The 10,640-nt window shown below is 37.3% G+C and overlaps 1 pseudogene; it reads right to left on the bottom strand.

Moving 5' to 3' along the window:
- Window positions 1–1,558: 1,558 nt before the first annotated feature.
- On the bottom strand, window positions 1,559–10,531 carry LOC141747993 (glioma pathogenesis-related protein 1-like; annotated as a pseudogene).
- Between the last annotated feature and the right edge of the window lie 109 nt (window positions 10,532–10,640).

Raw genomic sequence — 10,640 nt, 5'->3', positions numbered from 1 at the left:
AAGGAAACTTATATTCCTTACAGATGTCTGAAATTTAGCTCTGAGGTAAGCTTTCCAACCCTAACAAGGCACCTAAATAATGATTTTATCTTCAGAGACAGTGAATATCAGCAACTTCCCGGTAAACCAATGGGAAAGGCTCCTGCTCAGGAACTTTCATAGTGCACAATTTACTACGTAAGGAGCCACCTATTTATGATTTTAGGTATATAATATTAGGCTTCTAGATTTTAGAATGTAATCCAAGTTTTAAATAATAAAACTTGTATTTGAAAAATCTGTTCTATATTTTAGTAATTTTAGATTAGAAAACAGAAGAAATAGCTAGCACATGCCTAATTTTATCTATTTTCATTGAGATTTACAATAAGGGGGTTTTATATAATCAATGGCATTATCAGTATAGATTTAGATAATAAATTGGAATGTTTTAGATCTAAATTGTCAGTCACACATCAAGAATGAAAAGTATAAGACAAATTAGTTCCTAAAGTTGAATTCACAGAAGCTTCCTTTAAGCTCAACTGGAGTTCTGAACATTAAAAAAATAGCAGAATTTGTGGGGTATTTTTATTTGTTCATTTTACAATAACGGTAAAACATTACCTAATAATAATGAACTTTCATACAGTCATATTGGCATTCACTAGAAAAGACTAAGATACAATCAGGAAAAAAACTAGTTTGCTATACTGGTAAAAAAGCTTCAGATTCTTGTATAAATTTAATCTGTCTTTTGGAGAAAGTGAAATTAAAGCATATTAAAGAAAGACTTCAAGTCTTGGACATAGAAGACTAAAATCTGTGTTGATTAAATGGACCTGAACAAGTTTCAAGATAAAATAACGAAAATTTATTATTAAAACTTCATAACACTTACAAAACAGGAAATATGCTATGTGTAAGTAACGGTACATGTTAAAACAAGGAACAAAAAAAATAAAATTAAGCACAAGGTTTACAGGGAGCTAGGAACAAAATACTTAATAATAAATCTAAAGCTTCACATTTTGAATGGGGAACAATAAATGCATTAGCTTATAAATACCAAGTTGCACTAACTTCACCAACATGCAGACTACTGAAGAATCATCTTCCTATAAAATCTTCCTTACTTTATACATTTTATTCAGAACATTCTATCACTCTAGGAAACCAGACTGAGTACATAATACGCTAGCTTTCTCTCAGCATCAAAACTAAGCAATTGTTATTTCAAATATTGGTTTAGTATGAATTGTAACAGCTGTTTAATTAAGACATACTTCTCTCCTTGAATTCCAGGAATAGAGTATGTCACTGTTTTGAGAAATTTGGTATTTAAAAATAAGGCTCCAAACCTTACCGGATACTATCTTTAGCTTAGTATTTTCTCAATATGGGTTTTACCCACATATAATTTCACTTTCTTTGGCATGTTAGCTTTCTCTAAGGAGGACAAAATAATAGCAACAGAATCATTGTCAACAAAAGTTGTCTTTAAAGTCATGTCAGTATTACCTTTTTGCTTAATTCATTATCAAGTATCTTCAGAAGATAGTATGTATTTCAAATCAAATTAGGTGGACATATGCATGTTTGTAAAGCGTTTTTTTATAAAATAAACAGCTACAAAGGCAAGAAACATCAGCAATGGTCTCAAAACTGCAACTGCGATGCACGCTTCATTGCACACAATTCTGAACTCCCAACGGGGGTGTCATCCTGAGTAATCTATAAATAAGCATATAAATATAAGATTCACTGGGAGTACATACATGTAAAGTAACTGAGGAATGTAAGTAGAAGTGTAAAATTTAATACGTACAGATAATTTTATCATGTTCTGGATTTCCTGGAAAAGGGGAAAAAATAAAGAGTTTTACCAGCCAGCCATGATTTCTCTCTCCTTAAATCCTTACTAGCTAGCTAAAACACACTCATCAGATTTATAATCAATAGATTTGAAACTCTGAGAATTCCCATTGATAAACCTTAAAAATAAAACAAAAGCTGAAGTGTTTTGATAAAACCTAAAAACAATACTTCATAATATTATGTTTCCATAAAGCTATTATTGTTTGTAACAATGACATGGATGGGGGAGAGGGACATATTATACAGCCCCTTTATTTTCAGTTTGAACCCCCTCTCCTTTGTCTTTCTTAAAATATTAAATACTGTTTAATATTCAGAATATATTCATGAGCTAGTAAATACTATCAAATACAATTTTATGGATGAGAACGGGAGACAAACTGTTTCCTAAGTAAGTGGGGCCTAATCCTGGGATCAGACACAACGTGGTACTCCTTCTGTCTGTTTTTCAGAGGTGTCTGCTACCTAAAACTGAAGACCAACATGACTGCTCAATGTTTTTAAAGCTATACTAACATATATACTGAGCAAATATAATAACTAACCATTAAGTGGAAAACACAAGCCTTACTCCCAGTTTATTAAATGAAACTTAAAAATGTACGTCCCAACTTTGCCCACAGGAAGCTTCAAGCTTGTGACTTCCCAGCAGGGGGAAGCTGTCAGGTGTAGAGCTTTCTGAAGAGAGATGACCTACTGTCTCTTACGTTTCACTCCATCAAAATATGAAGCACAATTAGCAATTCATTACTCTAATTCATTTTCTTGACAAGAACAGAGTTAAAAGAATTATCTTGAATTATACCTGTCTATAATCAAACAAAGACTTCATAATGGTCACTGAGACCCAGAGTTAGTAAAATATGAACTATTTGTTTCCTGAATGTAAATGGCTTTAAGAGTAGTTTTAAATTAGTTGAGAACTGGACCTGAGAGAGTAAAACAAAGCTTGCAACATTCTTTATTGTCTAGGTGGTTGCATTTTTTCATTTTACATATTGCATTTTACATTTGCTTTTACTTACTACACAGTTTATTTCCACAGGTGTCCCCTTTTGCACAATTACTGCATGATTTTCCTTCTATATATGGTCTCCTTGGAAGATTACCACTACAAAGGAAAAAGAAAAGTTTCACACATAATTTTAAATGATTTCTTAAATATCTTAAATCATTTGTTGAAGTAAATACATGGCAAGTACAATGAATTGCTGCCATTTCATTAAAAACATGAGAATAATTTTCCGTCTTTTCATTTTCATTGTTCTGTTCCTGTGAAAGAGAAGAATCTTAAAAAGCTATTATTTTTCTTATGGGAAAGTACTCAGGCTTTTTACTCAAATTTTACATTGGTATATGAACTAATAAAACAGAATGCTCTGGATGGAGCTTCGTTTTAACTGAGGAAAAATGAGTATTTTAGAGTGGAAAATTTCAAAGCTGACACACTCCCAAGTAGCTTAAAACAAACTATTTAGCAAAAAAAGAATCCTGTGAACTACTTACTGTGGAATTCTTGAGAAACAAGACTTCTATTCCACAAAATGCAAATGTCCAAGAGTAAGTATGCAGTCTTCGTGATGACAGTGGTGTCCTTACATGCTTAAGTACTTCACCCAAGTGGAGCTGAAGTGTTTAAGATCAGCCTGCAGTACTTAACACCGCACATTCTCAGAAAGGCTCCTTATACATGTACCTGCTGAAAATGACACCATCATCCTGGCACATATACTATTCTGCTGGGCAATGGGAAACACAGCATTCAGTCTATGCTGCATCCATTCATGAAGATGAAGCAATGCTGTGTTTCATAGCCTAATCCTGGGAACACAGGGGCAGATTTAATCCCCTCAAAGGACTGTGGGGCAAAGTTAGCTTTGTTTGTCACTCTACTCACCTCCATAGTGGGCACTGCTGGCACTCCTGAAAGGAGATAATACGCACCAAGACCTGGCATAATTTTTTCAGGATTCCAAGTCTGTATTTACACCCTGCATCATCTGTATTTATAAAAAAGAGATACCCACCAGACATATAGATGTAAGGGCTGATATAATGTTGTTGTGCAAGATGGAGGGAGAAGAACACACTAAAAGATTATCTGCGACTTACTTGCTACTATTCTTTGAAACGTCTTTTCCATACATTCACCTACAGGTATACTGTTGGCCTGAGTTTTATTCCAGCAGCATCTCCAATGGCATATTGCAACCACATGCCCTGACATGCAGTCCAGGCAGTAATAAAATTGAATGGGGATCTTCTGATCCCAAGAATCGAACGTAAGTTTTGAACTTGTCAGAGAAGAGCAGGAGAGTTGTTAATAGCCTTAATAATAAGCCTTCCAGTACCTAAAGGGGGCAGATGGGGAGGGACTCTTTATCAGGCAATGTAGCAATAGAACGAGGGGTAATGGTTTTAAACTGAAAGAGGACAGATTTAGATTAAATATTAGGAAGAAATTCTCTACTGTGAGGGTGGTGAGACACTGGAACAGGTTGCTCGGAGAAGTTACAGATGCCCCTTCCCTGGAGGTGTTCAAGGCCAGGTTGGATGGGGCTTTGAGCAGCCTGGTCTAGTGGGAAGTGTCCCTGCCCATGGCAGGGGGTTGGAACTAAATGACCTTTAAGGTCCCTTCCAACTCTAGCCATTCTATGATTCTATATATATATGTACATACAATTATCTCAAAAATAAAAAGGTACAGGTTAAGTAACATATATTGTGGGTGACTGTCCATATATGCATTCATAGCATGGGTGATTCCAAACGGTAGCCCACACAGTTATCTTAAAAAAGGTCTCAGAATCCAGAATAAGAAAGACTGAAGAACAAAGCATTGCTCCTAGAAGTTCTGGCAAGAACATAATGCCGCATAAGGGTGTGAAAGCAGACCCACTTGGTGACTATGCACATTTCAATTGCAGGAATGCAATACAAAGAAGATACATATGTTGCCTGAGCTGCAATTCAGCAAGTCTTTCTTGGTATCAAAGGCTTCTGCTGTAAGTGATAATACGCTATTACTTCACACAGTTCATAATCCACTGTGAAATCCTCTTTGAGAAGACTGATAGAACTCTCAGTCACAGATCCAGAGAGATAAAAGCCTTGCCTTTTTCTCCAAAAAGCCCTATCTAGTCATTACAAATAAGTAAATCCATCTATCCGTCTATCTACAGATGGCTTAACACCTAGGTTGCAGAGCACTACCTCATTGAGAAGGTGTAAGGAATGGGAAAAAAAGGCACAAATTAACTTCTGGAGTGAGAAAAAAAGTCACTCTCCCAAGGAACTTCAGGTGGCTTCTGAAGACTATACTACTTAAATGAAATAAAATATATGGGGGACTATCATATGGGCTTCAATTTCACTTGTCTTGCTGGTTTAGGCCACAGAAGCTAAAAGACTGTCTCCATAAAAAGTGACATTATGTGTTTTATGTTTTCCTCTTTAAGAGTAATCATTTAATTTAATTAATCACTACTGTTTCATTTGTTTCTGACAGCTAGCGAGTACTGAGGAGTATTGAGCTGACCTTGTATGTTTTAAAAATGACAAACAGATTGCATATGCATGTACTTGATTATGGACTATGCATTACTATAAGACAAACTATATTATTTTAAAACTATCTGCATCTGTGTTTTTAAACCCCTCCTGCTTTAGGAACAGTGCCGGCTGGGGCTTGTGCTTTTTCAGAATATCAATTTAAATGTAAAATCCCATGTTGCAGTTAGCTTTTTCTTGCATTGATCATTCACCGTTTTCTAATGCTTAAATAACATTTGGTGTAATCACAGCTATTAAATAGGCAAGAAATTATAATGTAGGGTTTTTTTTTTTGCTCAGTTACACAAAAGGAAAAGCAACTGATCTAACTCCTGCTATTATTTGTATCATTCCTAAGGGAAAAAGAAAAAGAAATACGGTGTAAAAGGCTAAATGGCGATTAAAAAAATGTATAAAACTGTAAGAGGTAATTTCAGCTCTGACAGGAGTTGCCTGCAGCAACTTTCTCATTTCTTCTGTTTCTTACGAAAAAAAAAACAATGAAGTGGAGCATGAGCTAAGTTTGGGATTTGTTTGCTTAAGATTGGCACAGAATGAGATTTATCAGTAGAGTTAACAGATTAAAAAACTAAGCATTATAATACTCATGGCTCTCTTGATAACTGAATTAGACAACCATCATTTTCTCCGATTGCATTTACAAGACTACCAGTAAATAAAGAACCCAATTTACTAAAGGGTTCATTCCAATTCCAAGCTAAACGTCATTCTGATTGCTTGCCTTTTTTTTTAACATTAAGCAGCAACTTACCTTGGTGAATAGTTGCAAATAAAATTTGCTGCATTTCGTATTCCTGCAACTTCCTTACACAGAGTAACTGCACAGCCTATTTTATATGAATAGTCCCAAACAACCTAAAAAAAAAAGATTTTAAAATCCATTAAAAACTATACTCAACAGTGACTTAGTCTACTATGTAGAAAGTTTCCATTATTTTCAGAGATCCTACATATTTTTTTCATTTTGCAACATCTGATCTTTTTACACATTGAAAGAAATTGCTGGTAAGTGAGCTTTTTAAGATCAACTTCTAAATATTCACCCCTCAAGGTGAAGTGGCCTATGCTGTACGTTTCCAGAATCTTCTGCAGAACAATTTCAGTAAGAGTCACTGGCTTTATGATTATGGGGTAGATTCCATGGGACAAAAGGGAAATTAGTGGCAACTACCCAACAGCTCCTTTAACTAATTTTAACATTCAGAACTCGGGTCTGCAAGCAGGGCTTCTCCTGTGTGCTAGAAGTGATCTGGCTGATATCTACTGTAAACTTAAGTCTGAAAGCTTCAGCACTGCATATTTTCAGACTAACAAGTGTTATCTGCCATGCTTAAGAGGAGATGGTTTACTATCACTTACGGTGTGGGCATCTGCTTTTTCTTGGGAGATTCTTCCTGTACTTTCTGCATATGACTAACCACATTGTACTGAATTCAGGTAAAAGTGTTTAACTATATACCTAGAGTATCTGGATGATCACACATTCCACCTCTGGAAAACTTAAAAGACACAGTGGATTACTCTCAGTATCTCTCCAGTGTGAAAAGTACAGGCCTCAGACTGACAAACCGATTTTAACATCCCCAAAAGTTCCATCTCTTCAATTATAACTGCAAGAACCGGTTATGTTCAACAGACATAACCTTTCTTTGAAAAGAATCTTAAATGTTTAATGTGGTGTTACCTGACTCCTGGATTAAGGACTAAGCATTTCGGGGGTCTTTATATAACAGTTCCCCATATTTTTTTAAGATTTCCACCATTTTGAGATTTCTGTGTTGTAGTTTTCTTAACAGATCTACACAGCCTATCCATTTATGATTTGTAAATTTTACCCATTTCCAGCTTTGTGTCTGAGCCTTCAAGACCATGACAGCTCTTGGATCATGCATGGTCTTTGATTACCATTTTTGATGACATAGGTACTTTTACACGTGCCTTGGTGTTTTAACCCATGTACTCTGCTTGTTTTTTCCAGTGATTAGTTTCCTTTGTAATTTTGCCTGAAATACTGCCTGAAATGCAGGAACATTTTGATATGACTTAACTATGTGTAACGAGAAAGGAGCAAGCAATACTAATCAATGGAAAGCAAGCTTACAAGTGAACACCACTCCAAGAGAAATGTGCAAAACCCTCCAGAATTCTATGTAGACAAGGTTGAACAGGAAATTTAAAGATGCCAGAACTACCTTGCTACGTAACTTTTTATCATTTACTGTGCAAGAGAAAAAGGGACTTTCATAAGATATTGTCTAGTTCTAATCTTCTTAAGATTTATTGCCTTTATTTTCCCAGGGGAATTATTTGTCCGAATTACCACTGAGAAAGCAGAAATATATCATAAATTGCCTCTTTTGTTGTTGATGCTCTTTTTTTCCCCTTCTTTTTTTTTTTTACAAGATTTGTACAGAATACAATTTACTTTGGCTGGATTTTCTCCTTCTGTTAACATTTGTATGAAAGAGTACCCACAGACATTCTGCAATTACTGTGATTTTTTTAAACCGCAGCTCCAAACTTAGAGAATTTAGAACTCTGTGGCTTTGCAGCTACAGAACTTGAAATGATTATTTTATGAAGTTAATGTAGTACTGATACAATGAAACGAGGAATAAGGCTTTCAGTGAGGCCAATACTGCGGACAAGAACAGATTATTATACAAGACAAAGAGGTGAACCAGTGCAGGGCTAATGGTCAGTACAGCCACTGCTTGAGATTACAAAAGACTGAAAGCTGTCAGTCACTACAAACCACATATACAACTCTATATTATTTACAGCCCCTATCGATTCATCTGGTAGGCATTATACAGGACATTTTACCAAAGACAACTCTTACCTGAGTGTAATGACCGCAAGTCTTAGTACATTTCTGCACTGCGAAGGTATAGGATCTGACCTCATCATACCATGCTTTACTGGCATCAGCAACATAGAATGCTTGACAACTTCCAACCCAAATATTCTCTCCAACAGATGTGAAATTAGGATGGCACTGATGTTTCTTACTTAAGTATATGTTATGTTCAAAAATGCATTTATTTGCCCATGCCCTTGCAGTCCTTGCCAAAGCTGCATCCCAAGTCTGCAAAACATAAAAGGTGAAATAGTTGCACAATATTAAGTTACAACTGGATCTTAAACAATCAGATAAAAACAGTCGGGCAATAAAGTACAGACAGATACCATATGCTGAACTTTCACAAATAAATACTTTCCCTTATTTAGGCAAGTACCTACATGTTTTATTTTCATTACTCTTGCAGCACAGAATACAAACTAATTTAATTAGGCTAGTTTTTCTGCCTTCACTGTTGAAAATTAACTTTGTAAAAGCACTTGCTAGCAACTGAAAAGATGTCTGAAATGCACTTTTATCTTCAGATAAGAAATTACGTAAAAAAATTAATTACACATGAAACTTTTTTTTTCGTAGAACAGGTAATTAAGGATTTCTGTTTGGTACATAAAAATTAATTTAAATAGAAATTCACAGCTACTGTAGATTCAGGTGTATAAATATTTGAAGTATTTTTAAGAGAGCCTCCAGAAAAAAATACTACTCCTACGGTAAAGATTTAAATACACATTGGAGCATTTTACAGAGACAACTTCATGAAGTAAACATGCCAATGTTTGGCCCATAACTCATTCTGCTACCTCTTACTTCTTTGCAGTCTGCCACCGTTACCAAAACCTCTGGTTCCTGAACATGAACAATCTTTGGTATTTGTCTTCCAGTCATGACTGTTCTTTAGCAAGTTTGTTCTACCATTAAAGTACCTAGTTTTATGCCTTACGTAAAAGATCCTGTGTTTTATTGCCTAGGTTTATTGGTGTCTGTACATTTCAGTTCACTCTCAGTCTCTATGTCGATCTTACAATAACTCCACTGGCTGCCAATACTGTTTTCTCCCTAAGGCCTTTAGTTTTTTCTAACTGTATTTCTACATTCATACTTTTATCCATAATTTTTCCTGCTTTTCCTATTCCTGAGTACTAAAACCAAGTGTGGTGTCTTTCACAAGCTTCTTCACTTCCGAGGTTAGACCCCACCTTAACTGCAGTTCTGGCCTCAAACCCACCCAAGCAAACAGCATTCTTTGCCATCAGTATCCAACTACGTGCATGTTCCCAAGCCTTCCTCAGGGCTGCTCATTGCTCACATTATTTTCCACTTGTGCTATGAAGCAGACTAAACATAAATGTCCACTTTTTCTGCATCTTCTTTGGTTTTGTTTAACCCTTTCCAGCACAAATTTTTGAGTGCGATTTGTTTTGGTTATGGCAAGCAAAGACTCTTCCTTAACACCAGAAATCCCCTTCAGTCCCAGTACTGCAGCTCATACCCTTGCTTTTGATGTGGAGCCTGGCTCTTCTGGGTCAGTCCTGCTGTTGGACCATTGTTTCTTCCGAAGGAAAAGTTTCTTTGGGTGAAACATGAACACCTTCAGCCTGCATCTGGTTGTTTCTAGACTCATCTGTCTACAATTAACTGAACTCACAGAATCACAGAATCTTCATGGTTGGAAAGGAGCCTTAAGATCATCGAATCCAACCAAACAACCTACAATCTCTGCCCTTCAGAGCATGCCCTGAAGTGCCACATCTAGACGTTTCTTAAACACCTCTAGGGATGGTGACTCAACCACCTCCCTGGGCAGGCTCTTCCAGTGCCTGACCCCTCTTTCAGTAAAGTAATTCTTCCTAATATCCAATCTAAACCTCCCCTGCCGCAACTTCAGACCATTTCCTCTGGTCCTGTCAGTATTTCCTATCAAACAGACGTGATGGTATTTTAACACAAACCAGTGATGCCACCCTGGTCGCCTCACCCAGGGACCACCTTGGGATCACTCACCACAATAACCCCCCTTGTCCTGCTGTCCCTTTCCCCCTGGCAGGCCTCAGGAGCCACCCCCAGGCCTGTCCCTACGCATGTTGCGGGCAGGCGGCTGGACTTTGCTGCGGAGGCCGTTGTGGACACGCACACAGTCCTCGATGAACGCCTTAGCGTGATGCTGGGTAAGGCGGGCGACTGCCGGGCTACCGCCCTCAGCACCAGCCACAAGGCCACCACGGCTACCCACAGCCTCATGCCCGCGGCCGCCGGGGCCTCGCCTGAGGAACCCCCGCCTCTTCCAGAACGTTCTCCCTCAGGGAACCGCCCGGGGCGCCCGCCCCCGCAGAAGGGGGCGCTGTGCGGC

Source organism: Larus michahellis, chromosome 1, assembly GCF_964199755.1.
Source record: "Larus michahellis chromosome 1, bLarMic1.1, whole genome shotgun sequence".
NCBI classification, from domain to species: domain Eukaryota; kingdom Metazoa; phylum Chordata; class Aves; order Charadriiformes; family Laridae; genus Larus; species Larus michahellis.
This window is presented reverse-complemented; position numbering and strand designations above follow the sequence as displayed.